This window comes from Mus musculus, chromosome 18 (assembly GCF_000001635.26).
Source record: "Mus musculus strain C57BL/6J chromosome 18, GRCm38.p6 C57BL/6J".
In the NCBI taxonomy this organism is placed as follows: Eukaryota; Metazoa; Chordata; class Mammalia; order Rodentia; family Muridae; genus Mus; species Mus musculus.
In genome coordinates this window covers 69,607,775-69,632,638 of record NC_000084.6, presented here as the reverse complement: position 1 = coordinate 69,632,638, position 24,864 = coordinate 69,607,775, and the positions used below count along the sequence as shown (strand labels likewise).

The 24,864-nt window shown below is 42.4% G+C and overlaps 1 protein-coding gene across 50 annotated transcripts in view; it reads right to left on the bottom strand.

Annotated features, from left to right (window-relative positions):
* Tcf4 (transcription factor 4) overlaps positions 1–24,864 on the bottom strand; it is a 344,539-nt gene that overhangs the window by 55,329 nt on the left and 264,346 nt on the right. The gene's annotated exons all lie outside the window — the stretch shown is intronic.

Genomic DNA, 24,864 nt, shown 5'->3' with positions numbered 1-24,864 from the left:
GTTTGCTTGTCTGTGTTTCCTTGAAGCAGGACAGCATCACAGCGAAGCATGAATTCATAAGGTAGAGTTTAACTTTAATTGGTTCTCTTCCTTGCCTTTTCTGCTAAATATAATCTTTTTTCTTTTTTTCTTTTTTTTCCATTCCCATTTTCTTTTTGCTCTAAAAGTTCCTCTCTCCAGATGGTCGGAAAGACTGAGCGGCTCATCCTCTTGATGAAAATGGATACCTTCCTGCCTCCATTTTGAAGCAGGCAGCGGCTCACAAACTTGGCAGTGAGCCTACACTGATATTCACAGGTCACAGAGAGAGGAGAATTCCCCCAACAAAAAGGCAGCAGCGGTATTACCAAAAAAAAAAAAAAAAAGGAATTAAAAAGAAAAACTTTTTTTTTCATTTTTGCCACGTATATCAAACAAATACCCTAAAAATTATATAATTCTCTCAGAAGAACCATGACTCAGACCATGCAAGCGTTAATACCAGGGTTTAGGATTTCACAAAGGGTAGGTCCACAGAGACAAATGCGGGAGATGTGCCTCTGCATCCATACATCAAATAAATGCTACACACGCCCTTGAAAATCTGGAGGTGCTGGACATTAAACAAAACAAACCAAACTAAAAAGGGCCAATGATGCTGTGCACAGAGAGGATGTTTTCTTCCTAAGTCGTGGAGGGATTTAAGCTGCGTTTTTCATACGTAATTTTGTATTCCATTTTGTAATTTTCACTATTACTTACATGGATGGATGGTAATTTATTTCTATTTCTAGAGGGTTCGTAATAAGGGACGGAGGAAGCACCACGTCACTTCTGAAGTATCTTTAAGAAGAGTGAAAGGCAGGGCAGGATCCAGCCTGGGTTTTTCCTGGGAACTGTATAGTCAACAAACAGGTGGTGCACTACAATTCAGAAAGAGCCCAAAGCGGGACTAAACGGGCGATAGAACGATTCCTCCCATGAAAAGTGCAAAGTGTTCATTAAGCCACCTCATTCAAGTGTCAGAGTGTACACACTCTGGCTGCTGTATGCTCACTTGCCTCAGCCTGATACTCAGCTGGTCTTAATGTAAGCTGCCTGCACCTAGTATTGCCTTCCACATTTTAGAAACCAATGCACATTTACTGAAAAAAAATGGCATTTCATTTTATTTAACTGTCTGTGTGCTAAAAACTAGAATCAACTTTTTAATGATAATTTATAGCTTAATATCAGTAATTACTCTACCACTATTACACTTAAACATGCACAGTAGAGTATCAATACATTTGATCATATTAATATGGTCTCTCCCTCCTCCCTCTATGTCTTTAAATTTTGGTGAAATTATTTTACAACTTTGAGGAAAGGTAAGAAAAAAAATTGAAATCAAATTTAGGTATATATATAAGACTCTAAATTATGAATAACATAAAATAGCTAAGGGTAACATTGTTTAGGAAAATTCATGGATACTGCCTGGTTGTGAAATAACATCTGCAAGATGTAAAGATATTAGCATACACTTAGGTGTGTAATTTCTGTTATCCTGATATGCTGTGGCCAATTGGAGACTTGTTTTGTCTTGGATTTCTGAGACAGTTTCTCTCTATTTTGTAGCCCCAGCTGTTCTGAGACTTGGTATATAGACCAGGACGGCTACAAACACAGAGCTCTGCCTCCCAAGTGCTAAGATTAAAGGTGTGCCACCACACCAAGTGGAGAGTCTTTATACAAGATGAAAGTTTCTGTTAACCAGAAACAGAACACATGTTTATGATTTTTTGAAGATAGTGTCTATGTATCTTCTAAAACACAAACAACAGCTTACAGCAAAGGCATGACATCACTCTCTTCCCCTTAGGGAGGGCATTTTCTCACATCGTGTCATTTTACGGCAAATGACCTATATTTTTGTTTCTATAAACTAATATTGCACAGATCTGTTTCTGAGAAGTTGACGAGGCTTTCTTTGCTTCAGCTCCCCACGTTCTATTTATTTGCTTAGAGCTAACTGACGGTGGCCCTGGGGATGAAATCCGAGGCATAGCACAACTCAGGGACACATTCTACCCCTTGGCCAGGTGCCAGCCTCCATGCACAAGGAAAACAGGAGTCTGAACATTCATACAATTAAAAACTGGAAGTTCAAGTAACTGTTGTAATACGCAGAACCTGCTGGAGCCACACACTTACTTTTCATTCGTTGTTTCTCATCCTTTGATATGCAATCACTTAGAGTGGCAGCGCAGGTATGTGATGATATTCGCATCAACAGCAATGGTAATGTCCAAGCTGTTTTAGATTTTAATGACAATGACAGCCAGTGGGCAGCTGCTCTGCTTCTAGTTCACGTGACTATTTTGTCAGTTTCTCAATCTTGGTCCATGTGGCAATTTCCATAAGATAATTTATAATGATATTACTTTCTATAAGAACTCATATATTTGTTGATTTTATTATTGTTATTATTATTATTATTATTATTTCTAGGTCAGTAGAAAGATTACTCATCTAACTGGAATTGTTTAAATATCAAATATCAGGGGAGAAAAAAAATCAGCCTAAAAAAAAAAGTCAGCTCAATTTGAAAGGAAAATCCCCAAATCTATGTAATCTATTTGAGAGATCTCAATAATGAAGCAAAGAAAAATGTCACGAGAAACAAAAGTTCCCAGTCCCCCAGGAAGGCAACTTAGATCAAGAGGACACTGGACTCTCATTGTCCCCTCAAGAGGAAGGAAGGAAGTGTGAAGTATTGCCAAATTAGAACTGGGAGTGTTGGCTGTAGCTAAGAGGCCATCAGCCCTTCACTCAAATCGTTTGGTGAGTGGAGACCTCATGGAAAATAGAGTATAATATATTTCACACCGAAGGTCTGCATTGTCATCCTGTCTCACATTCCCAGATTTAAAGTAAAAATCACAGAACCAAAATGTTAACAATAATCTCCAGGTAACCCTGAAGCAGAGCATGATAGGAGTGTAAAAATAATTTCATTTTACAGAGAGCATTTCTACTGTAGTGTGAGAACAACTGTAAGGTGCACGAGCTGTCGCTCAATGGCCTTTCCCATCAGACTTTCATCAAGAAGAAGATGGGAGTCTGAGTTCATCTGTCCGTTAGAAATAAAGATCAAACAGGAATGCCCACCCACAAACCAACTGGAGGGAATGTGGTCTGTAGCCCTTTCCCCTCTTGGCCTATGGGTTTCAGCTAGGGAGATGTAAATACAACAAGGGTTGTAGTTTGTTCACAACCTTGTATAGAACAGTTTTTGTGGTAGTAGTCCATGATACAGTTCTTCTACCTTTCACAATGATGAGGCAGGGTGGTAACAACGAATGCCCTTCATTCATAAAGCTGAACAAAGGTATAGAGTGAAATGGACCGGCCCACATGAGCCTGGTTTGACTGTGAGTTCCATCATTCAACTTTCAACCTCTTGTCTCCTGAGTCCTCTCTGTGAAAGGGGAGCAAGGAGACCTACTATGCATCCTAGTGAGAAGTGAATTGTAGCACATGTGTAAAATAACTAGAATAGACCCTGACACACAGTGAGCATGCCAAAAACAAAAACAAACAAACAAACAAAAAAAAAACCCCATCAAGTTCTTGTGTTCAGGTCTTGTTGCCGCTAGTTTTCTTAAGTGTACAAATGTAAGTTAGAAAAGATCCCTCTCGCCCATTGAAAATGTTGTGTATGACACGACAAAGACAGCAGCAGAACTGGCCAAGAGAGTGGTCTCTGTTAAACTTCCTTCTTAAAGATGAGCTGGTCTCCATTTCTTAAAATTTCATTTATTTTTATATATTTTACGTTACAATAGAATGCCATCATTTTCCTCTTTCCCTTCCCTCCCTTCAGCCCCTCCTCTGAACTGATCGACTCTTTCTTTGATTATTATTGCCACACACATGTCTGTATGCATACATGACCATGCAAACACAACCTGCTGAGCCTGTTTTTTGTTGTCCGCGTGTAGGACAAGACATTCTTAACTATCAACATGGGCTACACTTTTAAGGCCGTTTACAGAGAGTCTTGTGGGAATCTCAATATTCTTTTTTTCCTCTTTAGCAGTTTTATTTGCATATTGTAAAGCAACCTTATTGTGAAACCATGCATATGGTAAGTAACATGCTTCCTAAGGGGAAATGATAACTCAGAAGAGCAGAGAAGACGGCTGCAGACCATGCAGTATGGCGGTCAGCGGTCACTGCATGCCATGGATGATAGCCACTATATTGTACAGTAGGCCTGTCCTGTCCCTTAATATTACCTGATTCTGCAAGTACAATGAGAAAATGTCATTTCCAATGAGGGATGTGATGGGCAAAACTGCCTGAGGCAGGAACTAAAATGGCACAATGATGTCAGATCCTCACCGGGAGTTACTGTACAACCCACGATGGACAAAATTGTCACATTGCAACAGTGCCACAGGTGCCCCAGTGCTGGCTTGGCATCTCGACTCTGCTCTACTCCCTCTGAGCTCTGACCTCAGGAGATCTCCTACTCCTTCTCAACTGGGACAACCCAGCATTCACACAAGAAGCTTTTGGCATATGCTTTGGGTCTGGTGACCTTGGCGCGGCCTTTGAAGCCTCCTAGCTGGTCATCACTCAGCCAGAAAGCAGAACCTGAACAACTACACCATTTCTTTCAAGGAGATGGCTTCCAGATGGAAGAAAGAACACCTGAAGGGCAAGATGGCATGTAAATCCACAGGCATGAGATGGGCAATGGTAGACATGAGATGGGCAATGGTAGGTTCCATGAGGCCAAGTTAAAGCGAAACTGTTAGCTGACCCACAGAGAAACAAGAGGAAGATGCACTTGAGGAACCAGTCTGGAGACTAGATATGTCCAGGCTTGGCAGGTCCTGGAATTACTCAGCTGTGAACTGGACTCACAGGGTTCAAATTTCAAATGAACTCTTACAATTCATTGAGAAAATATGACAAAGTGATTTGTCTCCTGGAGCCTTGGTTTCCTAGTTCATCAAATGGGGCAGTTATCACCATGAGGGGGTGTGCTGACCCACCAATCATAATCCTTAGTAAATCACAGTCACTTCATAAATGCCCGGAATTTACACTTTGTCAGACGTTTCCTGCTTGCCTTCCAACAATGTGTCTCGAAAAGTGCTGTCCAACATATTTGTCACTAGGAACTTAAGGTTATTTTGACTGAACTTCGTGAAAATGAAACAATGTGCAGTTGTCAGTCACACTGGCCATGTTTCAGATGCTCAGCAGCAATAGGCGGCCATTGGTTACCATAGTGGACAGCATCAGCCCAGAACTGTCTTTATGGAAAACATCCTGCCCAACAGCGTTAGGTAGAGGCAAGACTGTCCATAAAGAGATCTACCTCAGCAACAACAGCTTAGCTATGACTCATTTTACCCCAGGATGCAGAAGCTGTCTTGGTGAGCTGGTGGTGGGACAGGCAAACACTATGTCTCCCTGATACATCAATGTTCGCCTGATGAGTTAGTTGATGGGGCACTGCAACCAGTGTCTTTCTAATTTTTGAAGTCCTTTGTACTGCTGCATACTGGAGTCCTTTTTGTTCTTCTTTCATAACCATCTTCTAAAATGATTTCAAGCTGTGCCATGTTAAGCACACATGGAAGAGGAGCTGTGAGCCTAGATCTCTGCCTACGTTGGGACTGGAACTCATGAGCCGCAAGTTCACGTTGGGCCACTGTTGGTTCTGATGAAGGAATTACAGTTGGACATGTACTGTCATTTTTATTTTTTAAAACAGTAAAAGGCTTCTACGTTTTCCCAATTAGTTCTCATATTAGAGTGATTGGGTCCCCTCACCCTATAGTCTCTGCTTTTATGGCCCTGTTTCCCTCAGGACAATCTTTTATATCAGTTCTTTACTTTCTCTTGTCCTGTCACCTCTATACCCGCTGTCCTCTGTCGCACTTCCTGGCTTCATGCTTTCAAAGCTCTATTGAGTTCAACCTCATTTTGCAAAATGGGCAGCAGCTAGAAAATGTCTCCAGGTGTGCATACAGTAAGGCGACTCTTCCTGTATGAAGTATCCTCGTCCAAAGGCTACTCTAGCATTCAGACTTGAAATGGCCCAGCAAGATAGTAATGAAAGTTAACAGACTCAAATGCCAGCTCAGCCACATGGAAAGGCAGTTAACCACACAAGAACTCAAAACCTCGAGACAAGAGCAAGCTCTAGGATGTACACCCCTCCTGGAGATACATTTTCAGTTTGCACTGCGAATGCAAGGAATCTTGAAAGCGGACAGGAGGACTCTTCCTCCACACCCAAGTGATGATTAAGGACTACACTGCAATGCAATCGCAGTAGTTACATCTGGAGAGGCAAACACTAATGCATACAAATCTCTATGGACACATCTTACATATGGAAAAACACGTGCAGGTATGAGATAATGCCATTGCAAAGATCTTATTTCTAACTAAAAGCCTTAAAATTTTCAAAGGAACTATTCAAATAGTTCTACGTTTCCTTAACTGATTCACAATGAAGACTTTGATTTCCCAAACTGTGTTTATTGCCATTCTGGAACTCACGTGGGAGTGGGTAGATCATGGGAGAATATTTCATGACTAGGCATACATATATAAGATTCACCAAATATATGTGATACATCTATATATTTTTGCTACTAACAGAACAATGTTCTCTTTCCATTCTATCAGATTACATCACAAAACATAGGAGAAAGAGAATCTACATGTATTTCCCAAAGGAATTCTTTGAACATGTTAACATATTTAAAATAATTTCCCACAAGCACACATCCACACACTCGGTCAGAAACATCACATATCAATGCCCCTTCCAAGTAGTAGCTGAATCTTGATTATTTCATGAATAATGAAACCTGAAACTAAATCCTTTAAATTAATTTCAACCAGTAGATTTGTTTTTTTTTTTTTTTTTCCCTCACCAAGTAGATTTTCATTTTCGGATTAAGGAGTAAGAGATAGACGAGTGTTTCTATCCCTTTCTTGCTTGTGTCATTGTCAATCAAAGGACAAGTCGGAAATACCAAAAGGATGCGGAAGGCAAATGGAGAGAGGGGGAAGGGTCTCAGTAGTGCTCAGACAGCAGGTGGACAGACAGCAGTCAGTACCCTCCTCTCTAAGCCACTGTGCCCAGCCTGGTAGGACCTCTGTGCCCACACAGATGACAGCCTCATCGATGCTAAAGTGTGTGCCTTTCACTCACAAATTGAAACAAACCTGGCGTTTGTTACGGCTAGCCATCTCTGTCTTATTTTTTCTCTCTCTAAATAAAAAGGCAAGGCTCTCGTTCCCACTCTTTCTCCCATGGGTAACTTTAGAATATTATCCCAAATCTCTGAATCACACCTTTGACACATATAGAGATGTCCTGGAGTGGGGAGCTAGGTGGGGACATACCAACAGCAACAAAATCCTTGCTTTCATCCATAAAGAAGCACACTTGAGACAGAATTACTACTGCCAACAGGCTAGTCACATTGCACCTTAGCTGTTTACCCTGACCAGTGCTTTCAGAAAGCATTTTTCCACTTGGGGTTACGGAAACCCTGAGGCAGTAAAATGGCCAGCAGAAACTGGGTAGGTATTTTTTCTGCTATGATGTCACATACACATTTGAGAGTCTGTCTGCACATACCATGCTATTGAAATCTCACAGCCACGCCAGCCGTTAAGACAGGCATGGGTTATCAAAGAGAAATCAAGGAAAGCAGTTAATAATGGTATCTCCTCTTTGACACAATTTTCCACAACTGCAAAGAGATCCATTTCCAAGGCCTGCGAGAATCCAAGTTCTTGTCACAGCTGACAGGGCCAACTGACGATGATGCACACTGTTGACATGTTACTTCTGATAGGCCAGGCATGGCTCCAGCCAAATTGTGCATATAATTTTGTCTCATTCCCTTAGTCTATTGTTTTATTCCCTTTTCAGTTTCACAGATAAGGACTGTGAGACCCAGAGAGTTGAAGTGACTGAAGTGCTCAGTGTCATAGTTATGACATAATTATGACTCAGACAATTAAGTGGCATATTTGAGATGTACAATTGTGTAGTCCTCTTTCAGTCTTGACACTTTAAACAGTGTGAAGTGATGGTAAGTGTTGATGGTCGTGCACTCTCCAAAGTGACTGATGATGTCACTCCTACCAAAAGCTTTGCTGAGTCCTGGCTTGGCAGCCATTTTGCTCGCAAAGGACACAGGAAGGAGGTTTTTGATAGTGGAGCTCTTGGGAGCTGCCTCAAGAAACATGATTTCCGGAATGAGGTTGTAGAAAAACAAAAACAAAAACAGCAGGTATACATACAGAGTTGCTTATCGGCTCGACAGACAGACACAGAGACACAGAGACAAAGTCATCTGCTAAGAGTTTCATGGGATATAGTGATGGAAATAATCCAGGACTAAATACAAGGACAATAAGAAGATAGAACATTATCATCCATGTACTAAAAAACAAGTGTGGACCCAACCTTGCCTGCATGCGCTAGCCTCTAGCTCCAATACTTCATTTTATTTTTATAATCTCAGTTCTCCTGCTCTTGGCACTAACTAAGCAGACGATGCAGTTGCTATTGCATTCAACTCAGTGTATCACAAAAATGCCCACTGCCAACATCATGAACGCCTTAGCTTGAACTGCATGTGTCTTAGACTTATGGAGTTACTCTCTTGAAAACACTGACATGCACCAAACTGGGTCCAGTTGAAACCAGACTTCTTCCTCGTTCTGTTCCTTACATCACTCATTCCCACGGGAGTTGGCTTCATCACAGGCTCAGGATTGGCACAGAGAAACCACTGTGGATGCTAAGCACATCACAGCTCTTTAATATGTTCTCAACACCTAACTAAGTTGTTACCCAACTTCTATTTATTGCATGTTCATCAGAAAATTAAAGGTAATGTTAAGAAGATCCTGATGAATGATCGAACTATGTTTCATCTCTCTGGTTAGTTCATATCTTCAATAGCTATAACTCTATCATAGGTTATATCTTTATTTACACTAATAACAACCAACTCTTGATCTCCAGGTATATATAACAGATCATCTCCTACCTCAATGCTTTCTTCACCTTCAGCAGCCAAATGGTATTTTTCTGATGACAAGTACTGTGTCATTAGGAGGTGTTGAAACAGCAAAATAGTGTGTGTTGTATCTGCCAATAAATTGCTCTGTGACCTCTAAAGATGCTTTTTTTCTCAGTTATGTAAGGGCTGCAGATCTTCCCCAGGAAAGGAATTTCTGTGACTCTACAATAATGACAGAAATGAACTCTTACTCCAGTGGTGATCATTGCCTTTTATCCTATACTGCAGTGGCCTCCAAGAAAATCGTCTCAGGCTATTGGTGTACATGGCCACAGAAAAAATGTTAAAAGCAGTATTTTTTTTTAAGGCAAATATGTTTGGGTCTATGTGTGAATGTATAGTGCCTACAGAGGTTCAAATCTTACCAAATGTGCTCACGGAAGCATGAATAAAAGATTACATAAGAAATACATATCAGAGTAAGAGTAATATTATAACAACATAGGGAAAGATAGGCATTCCTTGGTTTCACCAGAATAGATCTCAACTTCTTGTTGCATTTATTATTGGGGTTTCTTTAGAAAAGAAATTCTAGGAACACCATTCTCCACTTCTTCCATTTGAACCTTAGTACATGGGTTAATGGCAATAGCATAGAAATTTACAAGCTGTGGTGCAACTTAGAAAAGGGACTAGCTCAAGTGTGGGTACCATTAGATGAATAAATCCACCCCAGTGCCAAAGACTTAGGTCAAGGCATCTGACTACGAGGAATAAGAACTGGAAGCTCTGCAAATACTTCCATGGCCACAAGACCACTATTTAGCACATCACTACCCATCTTTTGGAAGCAATGCTACAGTTCCTTAGAAAGGATGAGAGGAAAATGACAAAGGAATAGGGAACAAACAGGGTGGAGAGAGAAGGGGGCAGTGGATGAGAAAATATGAATGATTTCATACTTTGACCCTGTGGACCCCTAAAGGAACAATCTCTACTTCTCTGAACCCAGATGCCTTCAGGTATTTTGCCTCCACAGAGTCAATACAAACGGCCACCATCCCCAAGTGGCCAATTCCAGTTAGGAGGTGAGAGGAGGCACGAAGAAGTTGTTTCAAACACAAATAGAGGGTCACAGTTTCAGAAGAAGAGACCCAAGAAAGAAAGATGTCAGTGAGGTTATGTACTCCAAGGGAGGAAACTCAGAAGCTTCGAGTGTGCAGAGGCCTTGGTGACCACACGCTGCGTGCTTGTATACTCACACACAGTTACACATTCAACTTAACTGCATAAAAGAAAATTAGGTAAAATTCTATGGTTGATCTAGTGGTCTCAGAATGACTGTGAAAAACAATAAGTCTTTAAACCTTGAACAATTATCTATGCAAGTGGTGACCATCCTACTCATGGTGTACCATTTCAAAATATCAGGCAAGAGACGGGGTGTCTAAACACTCCTGTTGTCATACAACTGAATGAGGCTAGGAATCAGACTATATCCTACATCTTTTCAGTCCAAACTGCAGGTGAAACATGACAGCCCTTAGTCCAAATAGCCTTACAAATTACCAATGGTCTAGGCTACCTAAAGAATAACTTTCATAAGTAAATGATATTTCCTGATGGAGAGTAGAATTACCAAACAAACTCTATGCTATGTTTTGAAGCATCTCATTTGACACTGACTGATGTTTCAAACAGATGCCTTTGTCTCCTGCACACCAAGAGAATTGTTATGAACGCTGAGGCTCCAATCTGCTAGAGTTCCGAACAGCCATGGTACACTGCAAAACTATTACCCCTTCTCCCCTTTCACTGAGCTGAAAAAAAAATGTAGGAATTATCTTTTTTTTTTTCTGTTAAAACATATGGCCCTAACTACTTTCAACAGAAAACAAAGGCATGAAATAATTACCAAATGTAGGACACTCTGTGGCACAGATTGAAATGAAAAAAAAAATTGGTATGCAAATTGTCAACATATATAGCCAATCAGCTTCCTCTCTGTTACTTATTTCAGTGCCCACCTCTCCCCCATGTTTCCCCACACTAAGGGAAAAGTTTAGATAAAGTCAACCAGCCATAGTTCCCCAGCTTAACTCGGAGCAGGGCTTCCCAGCATACAGGGCTGGAAGCTTCTGTATGCACTAAAGACATGCGGGAAAACTATTCAATAAGGACCAAGTTATTCAAACATTTCTTAAAGGAAGTGGGGGATTAAGGGCCTAATGTTTCTGACAAAAGACCATGCAATAGAAAAATAAGGAGTCAACAATGATTACCTTGTGTCCTCAGGCACAGTCAAAATATCCTTAAGTTAGCTTTCTTTAATAGTGAGATTTCAGATATTTTTTCATAAAATGAAATTTTTCTTAATTTTAGAGATTAATCGTTTAAAGATTTACTACCAGTGATCTTAGTAATATTCCCAAATAAGGTCACTGCAAATAAATGTAAACAATAATAATTTCTTTAACAATACAATAACAGTACATATGCTCCTTTGAGTTCTAAGAAATGTAATTTTTAACAGGCATCTTATTTTGTTTAATAATTTTGAATTTTCAAAGTAGAAATGTAAAATCCAGATGATTTCTTAATATGGAGAAAAGGGAAACAGCTCAAAAATGTTAATCTTTGTTCATATAATTAGCAAAGATTAGGTCTTCTGTCTGGAATTTCCTAATCAATAGGCAGATAGATTTAAAAAAATGATATGCATGTATTAAATATAAAATATGTATGTGTGTCTGTGCATAAGATGATGTCAAGGATGAGAGCTTATAAAACGTGGGCAGAAGGATAGAAAAGAGCTGCAGAATGGGTGGGAAGTTTCTCTGGGGTCATGAAGGTAAGAGCCAGTTTGCCATGATGGTTCAGCATCCTGAACATACCAAATATACCTGAATCGGTAAGTTCATGCTGGTTAATTTTAGGTTATATAAATTTTACCTTAACTAAAAAAATCCACCAACCAACCAACCAACCAACCTACCAAAACACCTAAAATAATACATACCAGGTTTATAACTTGCATACCATCCCTAAGAAAAGTTCAGACCCATGTGTAGGAAGACAGATTGTGGACCACTGTTCTACAGTGCTCAAGTTTGCTGTCATTTCCTAGACAGACAATTTAGGTAAATAAAGTAGCTAGTGTTAGGAACAGAAGCTGCCTGTCCACTGGAATTCAAACTGTCCTCTCACTCAAATTATTCACAATCTCTGAACATTCACAATGTTCGTCCCATCTAAGGAAATGAGCATGCCTTTGTTTCCACATTGGTCTTACAGCATTAGCCATGAGGACTGGCCACTGGAAGCAGGAGAGCATCTTTCTGAATTTGGCTCTATCACCAAGGACTTGACCATGGGTAGGCAGGCCATCTCCTCTCGGTGTCATGTGACACTCATTGGGGAATGGGACTATATTATGAGAAGGTCAGATCTCAGGATATCTTGCTTGCACAGCCTGAAAACATTTTTGACAGTTTTCTTTAATTGAAAACTTCTTGATATGTAGGCAATTTACTCCTCTCTTTCCCCAAACTAGTCTACGGAGGAACTAGGTATTTGTGAGTAACATCAGGAGTGATGTGGACCAAATAACCTCCTGACAAAGGCTATTTCAATAAATGTTATGGGAAGGTTTTAGCTTCTTAAGCTTCCTTAGCTCTTTTTTGTTTTTGTTTTTGTTTGTTTGGTTTTTTTCGAGACAGGGTTTCTCTGTGTAGCCTTGGCTGTCCTGGCACTCACTCTGTAGACCTGGCTGGCCTCGAACTCAAAAATTCGCCTGCCTTTGTGCTGGGATTAAAGGTGTGTGCCACCACGCCCGGCTGAGGCTGCATTTTTTTGAGCATGACCAAAGCGAAGGCTCTCTTAGAGTTGAGAGCCAATAAAGTGTACCAAATAAATAAGGAAAACAAAGTCCAGGAAAACCAACCTTCCCCGCTTGCAAGACTCAGGTATCAGATTAGTAGCATTGAAGGGTCTCCCCAGAATCCTTCCTCATTCAGGAAAACTGTCTTCAGACTCATGAATGGGGTTTTTAGGGGACCATAGGTAAGAACGTCTGTCCTTCCATGAGGGAGAAGACGTCAGGTAGAGGTAACACAGCTGATAAAAAAAATTAGGTTGGCATTGTACAGCTGTCCCCAAACTGACCTGCAAAAGGCATTCACTAGCGTAGGTACGTGGAACTCAGTTGTTCCAACCCATATTCTCAGAACAAGATTGCATGAAGCCACAACCAATCACAACCTGATCCACCATGTTAGACCTCTTGCCCCACTCCAGTCTGAAACTAAACCAGATCCATAAGCTAGGAAGTTATGGGGCACTTTGGGGGTGTCTTCCATATGATGAGAACATAGAACCAGGGTTCACTGGTTAGAAGACAGCACAGAACACAACTCCTAGTTGCATGCACTCTCTAAAAGAGCGCTCCCGTTCCCACCTCTATGTTCTCAGGGATGGTCCACTCCTATACCCCTTCATCTGATGTTCAGACCACTATTCTGGCATTTATACATGTCCCGCCTCACTGGTAGCTTGCTTTACCCCCCCATATATTTCATGCAGCGGGTTGGGTAATTCTTTCTATTGCGACCCTCTTATTTTCCCTAGTAAACAAGAGGTCAGCTAGTTATCTTCCAGTTAATATTTCTGGGTTTTGCTGCCTTGGTTCCCATTTGACTTCCATTCCTCCAAGTATGGAAAAGGTGCCCTTGTACAAGACCCTTCTGAGACCCCAGTTTCCCCGGGATCAACATTATCAGAGTACCCTAGAGGTATCTATGACACTCTTCGATCCACCTTGTTTAGCTATAATCTAGCACTTGTTCATACTAGACCTGAACTGAATTCTCAGTGGAATTGCTTAGCTGTCCTGCAAAGTTTCTAGTCACCCTCAGAATAAAGAACTTAGGAAAAATACATTCAAGTATTTTTTTAAGCATCCAAAATAAGTCCTCCCTAAATAGGAAAGAAGAAATCTACTGCCTCCTAACTTCAAACTGATAATCTTAAGTGAGAAAGCTAGTCCAAAGAGCAGATACAGGATTTCAGCCAAGTGCATGTCAAAGACTTACAGTTGGGGGAAGAAGCCTGAAGCTCTGGCTATTTTTGTTCCCTGAATTCCCTGTGTTCTGCTCCTGCACTTAAAGCCAGATGCTGAAGCACACACTATCAAGGAGAGAGGATACAAGGGCTCTGAGGATTCTGCAGTTGTCCCAGGATTCAGAATCCATAATGTTAGCACTGGTGAGTACAGTACATGAGAGGGAACAAAAGCGTCCACTTCTCGCATCTCTTCGGAACTCAGGCAGAGAAGACAGCAAAGACTCTCAGCTAGCATCCAGCTTCCATGACTGCACAGCTGAACCAGGAGATGGTTCATGGTCATCCATGTTGACTGCCCCTAGGTTTTGGCTTCTGTTTAACCAGCAAATTTATGTTGGTGCTGGTTTTCCAATACTAACGCCTTTCCTCTGTGATGTATCATATACATCAAAAAGGACCACCTCAGTGTGACTGCTCTTAAGGTGAGGATCTCTGGTGTTTTTCTAAAAAGGTCTGATGTCAGCCAACTGGGTTCGAAAAATGCTAAGATTTGCACTTTTCTTAAAATGTGATGCTATTTTTGAGCTTCTAATTGGAAAAAAAATTAAACTGCAAGCAATTAAGTGTGGAGGAGCACACCAAAGGTGGCTTCGATTTGGGCATCTGGTAAATTGATTTGCCATTGAACCAGGAGGCTAATATTAGGAATGGGTGAGCCAAGCCATGTTTTGTGTTTGTTCAGTGTCTCATACTAGTTTTTCAAATGTCATGGGCTCAGCAAAACCCAAAACACATTTTCTCAGCACTTCTCCCTTCTTCAATCCATGTGTATTTTGAGAGAAGTTTAATTCATATGTTTCTGATTTATTTACATGCAAGTCATCAGAACGTTGTTTTATACTTGCTATTTGATGTCCAGGAAGCCCGTTGAGCCTTTCCTTTGAGGTTTTTTCCCTCCCCGCCCACCCCAGGATCAGGAAGCAATGATTTGCAAACAGTAAGAGAGTTGGAGGGGAAAAAAAGATGCTCATCACAATCTTCCATATTTCTCCTCAAAGCTTCAAATTCTGTTCAAAACTCAGATTGTATTAAGTCTGAGTCTAATTCTAACTTGGCAGACTGTGTTTTGGTATTCCTAACTGTCCTTGAAGTTACCAATCTCTTCCTTGTGCACATGAAAGCGCACACTTGCCATGGGTACCACAGACAGATCTTAAGGAGAGACAGCAAGCTGTTTGGGATGAGCTGATTCAGGGTGTAACCTGACATCTGTGGAAAGCCCTCGGCCTCCAGAAAGAGAGCTAAGAAGCCAGGCACAGGGCTCCCCAGGCAGGAGACCTTCACTCTTCACTCCAACTTACAAAATGAACACCGGATCACTCACGTACTGCTTGGTGGCTGTTTACATATATTTAAAAACACTTATACCTCTATACATATTTCTCCATTTGTTAATAACTAGAAAGTAAATAAATAAATGAATAAGGTAAGTACCCAACCAAATAATCTTTTTTTAAAGAATTCTCAAGGATGTACAGAATTTGTAGAGAGGTATAATACAGCTATCCAAAAGGCAGCTTTTCTCTTTCTTTAATATGGATAAAGACACTGTGTATTGGAAACACAAAGGGAGACTTTTCATACGCTAACATCATTTGTGTTACAATACAGTTGAGCATTTCAACAGCTACACTGGGGTCAGACTGTATAATTCCAGATTAGATATTAAGAGCTGTTGATAGCTATTTTGTTGTCCACTTTTAAAAGAATTATATACAAAACAGGACTGTGTCCTTGGTTAAGTTTTCCTAAATTTCAGAATTTCAGGCTGGGCACCAAATGAGTATTGGACAAGAAGCAGACAGGCAGTCTGGGTGGCACCTGCTGCATCTGTGGTGTTCTCACTCACTCAGGGCCACACTTTCCGTCTGACTCTGTCCTCAGGGCGGGTAGCTAGATTACCAATGTTGGGTAGTCTGAGGCAATCTTGAGAGATGTTTTAGCTATACCCACTTTGAGGTGGAGAGAGCTCTCTTCCAGAAAGTTCTTTTCTATTTCCATTTGGTGTTAGGATTGAGAAGACTCAAAAATGTCTTCTCAAGTCATAGCTCTCTCCAGCACAGCTGCTATTAAGTGACCCGGCATCTTCCAAGACAAACCAGCAACCTGTGCACAGATCTGTTTGCAGCAATGAACCACTGTTGCTGTGTATTTCAGGAAAGCAATACACACACACACACACACACAAACACACACACACACACAAACACACACACACACACACACACACACACACACTGTTGTTATTAAATAACCACATAGGACTTTTACATACAAAGCAGCTAGCAGTGGTACACACAATAAGTAGCAACATTTAATCTTTATGTATGTGTACATTGAATGACTCAAATATCCAAATAGCAGCTTTTAAAGTTATGTGACTAGAGAAAATCAAGTAATCACTAGTTGCTTTGAATGTAGACATATCCTAGCATATAAGATTACAAGATGTCAAAATCAGCACCATTTTCAAACACCTAAAGACTCAGTTACCAAAGTGAGGAGATGGCTTCCACACAGAAAAGAAATAGGCTTAAAAAATATATCTAAAGACATTATAACCATCAGAAAGATATGCTTGCTTCTCTACAGAATCAACATCTCCACACCAGTCAGGTTCATGGCTTTTTGAATGATATAGCTAAGCCTTGACATGCAAAGCTGGTCTACAGAACTAACAATTTGATGCCTCACCCCCACCCCCCGCCCACTCTGAGACAGGGTCACTTTGTATAGCCCTGGAATTCAATATGCAGACCAAGTTGGCCTCAAACTCAGAGATCTGCCTGCTTCTGTTTCCCCCGCCTTAGGATTAGCCTGAGCCACCACAGCTGGCCAACCTTACATTTTTGTAAAAACAAATCTTTATTAGGGGATACAGTTTTGGTTATTGTGATTAGGGTGTTCCTGTTAATAGAAACACACCAAAGACATCATGTTGCCTTTCGGACTATGTAAACTATTCACTATGCGTTTTGTTCTCAAATGCAATAGTGGATTGTATAAATCGGCAACTTCTCCTTGATGGGCTACCAGTCTGTGGAGCAGAGCATGTGAAATCTGAACGCATCACAGAAAATGTTTACGGGCAGCATGAAGCACGTCTGTAACGCTCTTTCCCCCCACTTCCCACTAGAACTTCCCTTGGCCTATCAGAGATGCAGTGCCTACTGGGCAGCAGTAATGATGAGTCTCTTCCTGGGCATCCCCCACCCCCACCCCACTGTCACGAATCCAGTGGGGGAAGATACGGTGTGTGGCACACAGGTCTCCAAGCATCTCTTTTCCTCGGGAGAAATACTTGGAGAAATTATTTTTCCCCATCTTAGGGCTGATGATACATGGGCAGATAGAATCTGATAGAACTTTACATCATGCCCCTGCCCCTTCATAGCATGAGCTCAAACAAATTCCAAGAACTGTCTTTTTACACCACACACACACACACACACACACACACACACACACACACACACACGTCTACTGCTACTATTTTTCAGTGTCACTTCAATGTTTAACAACCTGACATTAAAAAAAACATGTTCTCCGCTTCTAAGGGAGGGGCGTGATCCTCACCCCCACTTGTTTGTAACTTCAGGCTGCGTCTGACCATCTAGATGGAATGACCTGTTCTAGGATTTTAACAGACCAGTGGACAATTCTTTTTGTTTGTTTTAATTAAAGGTCCTTAATGTGGGCCACATGTTTCTCTTGGTGAGTTGGACATCCCGAGGAGGAGGAGGAGGAGGAGGAGGAGGAGGAGGAGGAGGAGGAGGAGGAGGAGGAGGAGGCGGCGGTGGCGGCAGGGCAGGGGGAGCACAGGGGTGGAGAGGTGGGGGATGGTGGGGAAGAGGAGAAGGTGGGAGCTGGTGGATGATGAAAAGACCAGTTCCACAAGCAAAGCACATTAGCAAGCCAGAGTGGAAAGGGCCGGAAGGAAAACCCACCCACCTCACCCCTGTGCTCATTCTAGCAACCTGCAATTGCGGCAATCAAAACCACATGTCGGTCCTTCCAGATCTTTCTCACAGGACAAACATGCAAAGGGCCTCAGGCCTGGCGCTGCCATCAAATGGTAATTGATACCATATGAGCCACAAACTAGAAAAGCACATGCAAACAGCAACCTCTCTCTCTTTTTCTCTTTCTGTGCAACCCCCTCCCCCCGCCCCCCGCAGCCCTTGCTCGGCCCCTTGAGAGGGATGAAATTGCAGGTCTTTGCCGGGCTGCTAAGTGCACCATGCACCGCGGAAAAACAAGTGTACGGAGGCCTCAGGAACCACCTGTAAATGAGAGAGAGGGGAGGGGGTGGTCCAAGAGCCAAGAGGGCGGCCCAGGGAACAGGCAGAGGCTAAGGGTCACCCCGGGTTAACGCAAGGTCATCGATCATGCGGGGGTAAAACGGGCACAGGTGTGAAGCCGATCACAGGCCTGGCGCAGGAAATGACCCTCTGGTCCCTCTGCACATCCGGCCAGGACAAGCCTGTTCCTGCTACAGCCACATCTGTCTTCCTTTCCTCCAGCCAGTGAGAGATTAGGAAAGTGGAAACCACTCCCCAATTACAAGGCAATTAGAAGCAAAGTGACCCCATCCTGTATAGGCTACTTCTAGTCAGTGGCTTTTTCCCCCCTACATCCCATTGTTCTCCATCACCGGAGGGAGAGAAGATGATGCAAGGGAGAGAAGAGCTAGAGGCCCTGGCAGTTGCTGGCTGGCTGTTTAATACAGTAGGTAAAACCGGCTCTTGTTTCCACTGGCTCTGACAGAACCGCCAAGCAGCACACGGATCTCGCCTCTGCATGTATATATTTTCTTATTAACTCGATCGGGCAGAAATTTGCAGAGATTTGTTTGGATCTGGAAGTCACAACAGAACGTCAGTTTTACAAACCAAGGCTCATTCTGCGGTGGAATGTTCAGCCCTGGACCAAACCATCGCCCCCCCCCCCCCCACACACACACACAAGCTATTTGTCCCAATTCCTCCAGCAGCCGCTTCTGAGCGAACAACCAAGTCTAAACACAGGCGATGGCTCTCCGTTCTCTTCCTTCTGCATAGCCCCCTTATATGTGGTATTTTCATCTTATAGATCGTATGAAGTTTAAATATTTTCCAGATGGGACGAGGGAGTACAGAACCCTGTAAACACTCTAAGTTATAAAAGGACCAACTAAATACTTAAAACAGAAGAGTATGACAGCCACATGGTTCCTCTGCCAGCGGGACACGGGTGAGTTAACGCTGGCAACTGTAGGAAGGGGGACAGAGAGCAATCCCCAACCCCCGAGTCTCAAGATGGGCTGATTCCTCCTCATTTAGATCGGATCTATTTATATCCTTTCTATGTAAACTGGTTCCAAAAAAAGAAGATTTTAAACTCAATTTAAAATTCAATACATCTCAGTGGTAAGAAAGCCAAATATGTTTATAACCTGAAGAGAAATTCCACTGTTCTGCAGTGGGGGAAAATTAATAAGGTCTATTCATTCCATACATTTGTCCTGAGCACAGCAGCCCTTTCTCCCTTTAAGTGTGGCAAGACCTGAGCAAGGTCCTGCAGCCTGGAGGCAGAGCAGGTCTGTCTGGGACAGCACTAAGCCAAGAGGGAGAGGAGATGAGGAGCCAGACTGAAGAGAGTAGAGATGCATCTTCTGGGGACGCAGACAAAAGTTCTGGTGAGTGGCAGGGAAGAAAGGCAGGGGAAAGCAGGTGGCACCGAGGCAGAGCAGCGGCAGTGTCGCTTAGGGAGTGTCAGACCAAGCAGGCTGGGGACAGACCACTTTGGGGAGACTGAGACCTTACCTCTGCTCTCCCTTCGTGGTCCACGAGACATAACCCTGCCTTTGAGCATCTGCATTGTTTAAGTCTCATCCCGTGGTGGTGTTTGCTGATTGGTCAGGCATGGCTGACAGCATCAGAATTGCAATCTGACAGGCAAGAGCAGGGAGCAGGACCACAGCCCAGAATTCATAGCGGGAGGCAGAGACGCAACCTCAGGCTGGGTATATGTGCCTCATGCCCGCAGATGTCTGCAGTGAGGCCCCTGACTGGCTTGGGGGTGGGAGGGCCCAGGAGGAGGGTGGGAGGAGTACATGGGGAGGGGAGGTGGGACAGGCCCAGACACCCAAATGACCAGGCTCCAGGCATCATCCTGGTGTGAGCCACATCCACTCCATCCTTAGTGGAGTTTTTTTTTTTTTTCCTTGTCATTCTCTGCTCCTGTTACCTCAGAATCAGAGGCCTCTATGCCTGAACCTGTTTTTACACAGTTCAAGTGGTTGGTGCTTCCAGTCTAGGGCTACTATAGCTAAGTTTTCAGGTTCATTTGTTTGTTTTTACCGAGTCAGGGTCTCATGTAGCTCAGGCTGGTTGCCAAGCCACCATGTCAAGAAGGCTGACCTTTAACCCTGATTCCCTGTACCTCTTCATGCCTCCCCCAACCATATACTAGGATTGCAGGCATTTGTCACAATACCTGGCTTTCTTTTCAGGTATTTATTTCTCAAAAGTGTCTCATGTTTCCCCTGGGATACAGAGACCCCACTTCACAAGGGCATCCCAACCAGGTAACTCAAGGGGTTCTCATGTCATTTGACTGTTGGCAGTAAAGCTGGCACAGGAAAATAGAGGCCAAAAGTAAGCCAGGGTAGACAGCCAGGATCACCGAGTTACAAGATATGCCTTTATTTTGAGCCAAGCTACCTATTTCTTTCTAGGCTAGTAGGAAACAAGTGCAATTGACTGAAAGTGTCTGTGGCTGCCCAAGGCTCATCCTCTACACACACACACACACACACACACACACACACACACACTCTCTCACACACATACACACTCACACACATATACATGTATACACAGCACATACACATGAATGCAAACACACATACACACACTCACACGTACACTCTAACATACATACATATGCACTCAAAGACACACAAATACATACACACACATAGACACTCATAATACAGACACATTCACACATACACATGAATACATATACATACACACTAATAATACACTCACATATACACACACTCATATTTACACACACACACATGAATACACACACCCTCACACAGAGACACACACACGCAACCCTACTATTCAACACTATAACTGACATTATCTGTTATTATTAACGTGACACACACATATATATGCACACACATACATGAATACACACACCCTCACACAGAAACACACACACGCAACCCTACTAGCCAACACTATGACTGACATTATCTGCTATTATTAACGTGATTCTTTTCCCTCCTAAGATTTTCAACCTCGCCTTGGTCTAGCTGAATGCCTGACTTCATGTCCCCACTACCTAGATTCATGGCTGCACAGCTCTGGGGACAACTTAGAATTTAGTGCAGACATCCCACAGTCCACCTAGGATGCTGCTTTCGGGAGAATTCATGGAGAGAAAGTGTCACAGAGTTGATAATCACAGAGGAAGAAAAGACACAAGATAAATCTCGGACTAGAGTAACAGAAGAGATGGAGGGAAGGGGAAGGAGCTGTGGGTCACGCACGGACCTTAGAGACCAACAGGCTCACTGGAAGGATAAACAGGGAAAGGTGCTTTGGCTGAGGGGAAGGCTAATACAACGTGGGAAGCAATATTTACTAAGGACTAAGCCTTCGAAAGCAACACCATTGGTCTAACGTTGATTTTGAGAAGAGCTTGCTGAAGAGGACAACACGTAAGCACCTGGTTAAAAGAAAACTTAAAAACTCTACTATGATTCCTAGTCCTCAAAAGGAAAAGAAAAAAAAATCTAATACCTCCTCTTTGCTGGATAGACACTGGTTATTACGGAGGACTCATTTCTAAATATTAAGCTGGAAAGGTGGAGGTGGAAATGAACCATGAGTGCAAGGGAAGGCTGTGGCTTAGAGGAGGACATGTATGAACAGGGCAGCGACAGAGGACAGAAAGACAGCCGTAAGTCAAGGTAGAGGAGCCCACGGAGGAAGAAGTGGTCAGGACCTACACTTTATACAAAGAAATATCCCGATGAGAAAAAAAAATACACTAGGTGAGTGGGCAGGAAAGATGGAGCGACAGAAAACATGGGGCTGGAATCCCGGAATGTGGCGTCAAGTGCAGGTCTCGGTGCAGCAGAGCAGGGAACAAACAGAGCTGGGGAGAAGAAGCTTGTCAGAAGCACAAAGCGATTTACAAATGTTGCCCCCTACCCCACATGTTCTATAGAAGTCATTACAGACTGGGAAGAATATAAAGAAAGCAGTTGCGTGAAACTCTCTTGCAACTGTAAAACTCCCCGCCCTAATGTCTGGGACCTGTTCATAGCTGCAGGAGACAATGGCAACAGAATCACACCACCAAGGGCCTTAATTGTTACAGTGTCTTCATCAGGAGTGAACCTGGGTGTTCTGCAGACTACTTCTGTCCTGTCCCTCATTACCCAGGACACTAGAGGTGCAACCTCTTTGAAGGACTCTTTGAGTGTGCTGTCCCCAACCAGTGGTGATGTGATGGGCCTTGTTTAAATACTGAGACCACAGCACACTCTGAGCACTAACCCCAGTGAAGACCTGCAATAGTAAACAGCCTTTGAGAAGCAAGGATCTCTCCTGTTAGTCCTGGGGTCTTGAGCAGCTTTTCAAGGGTTTGGGTTTTTTAATTTTTAATTTAATTTTATTTTATTTAAAAAAAAAACTTAGGAGAGGATCAAGTTGGTTTTAGTGATAAACCAGTAATTGCATATTTGGTAGAAAAGCCTGCAGCTCTGACAAGCAGCGGAGGAAGCTGGCTGACAGCAATTTCAGGTGCTGGGACGCAATAAAAACAATGAAGAAAGAAAATGTTTGCTTTTTCTGTCAACTGAGATGTCAGTACCCATTAATAAATCTATCTGCTAAATCTACTCTTATTCATGTGGGACATCACCAATTTAAAGTAAAATAAATTATCTTTAATTAAATGGAATTGTCGTCTTCCTCCCGCTATCATCCCCAATTATTCTTCCTAATCAGCCCTTTAGGGAGAAGGCGAGAGAGAGAGAGAGAGAGAGAGAGAGAGAGAGAGAGAGAGAGAGAGAGAGAGAGAGAGCGCTGAAAGGCGCCTTGACTATAAACAATTTCTCTTTCTGTCAAGGGATGAAGTTTTAATTTTAATTACACTTTATAACTCTAATTTTTTGGATATATGGAACGAAAACTACAAAAATCTTATCATTTGTTGTGGAGGGGGGAAAGTACCCGGTCACTTCCAAACTCTCCCTTTCTCCTTCTTGAGAACAATCCAGAAGAGGCCACTTATGGACGGCCAATTCATTCTTTCGTTGTAGTTTATTACTTTGGTTTGTAGTACAAAAACTAGTGGCTTTAATTAATACTTTAAAGTGCACAGCATCAACTGAATGCCGTCGTCTATGGTACTTTCAGGTTGATAAGCTTTCAAAACCTGGGATTTCTGAACGGTATCAATTTATGTTTAGACAAGAGCAGTGCACATACTTTAAATATTAAGACAGGGCACGGGGAAACGGATGAGTCTGCATTAGCTACGCAGTAACTTCTCTCCTTCCCACCTCCTTTTTGGGGAAAGGGGGGAGGATAACGGCACCAACACTCTCCCAAAAGCACTAGACACTTTAAATCAAGTGACAGTGCAGAATTCTACCCCTCAGTCCTCATATGAATTTAGCTATGCCCTCCCTCTAAAAGAAATGATGAAATCCACAACCAACTTACATGGTATCTCAGACCCAATCTCAAAGGCACAGAGATGAAATATTATCCCATGAGCAATGAAGAAGGAATTTAGGACCCATCTCTGTAGCAGTCACCCTTCCCTACTGCCAGAGACAGTCAGGTAGGTTGATTATGGGCCCTTCACTTTTTATTATTACTGGGAGAGTTGGGGGAGGGGTCCTTTATATTGGGGAAGTGCGTATTAATTATTTACAGATAAACGGGTTGGGGCACTGACTGCTTACTGACTACTTACTGTTACTTTTAAAAATGTATTTCCCCCCTCCCCCCCCCCCCAGGGTGTAGCGCTGTTTTCATTTAGCCTTTGAATTGCCGCCTACAGAAGTAAAAAAAGGAAGCCGCAGCTATACAAGCCTGCTGACTTTCTTATAAAAGAACCAGTTTTAAACTTGTTTATACTACTGATTCCAAATGAATTCAAGATGGTGGCTAGTTAAAGAAAGGGAGCCCATGCCAGGGACTCTGATCAAAGAACTTCAATTCAGCAATGTTCGGTTTTAATTGACCACTAATTAAGCTACATTAGTCCAAGAACGGTCTGTATCACTTCGACTAATAAAGAAAAGAATTAATTTAACCCCGTGTCAGTCAGCTTTAGCAAATTCATCTGAAAGCAACTTCTCAAACGACAGGCATGAAAGAGGTGTCTAGAACTGAATGCCAAAAGTGGTCTACGGGATTCAGAGGAGACAGGGGACTTGGTTCTCAAGTGCGTTTGTCACTTTGCTAGTGATGTCACCTTGCAGGTGTAATTATCTTCATTACAGATACAAAGATGTCAGTTTCACTCCCCGGGTTGCAAAGGGTTGCTTTAAAATTGGATTCAAAACATGGCAGCCGACCAGCCAATTTTAACTTTCCTGTATTCGCGACAAAAATAGAGTGGATTTGCAAAATCATGAGAATTTTCAAAGGCTTGGAACTCTCTTCTGGGAAAAGTGAGT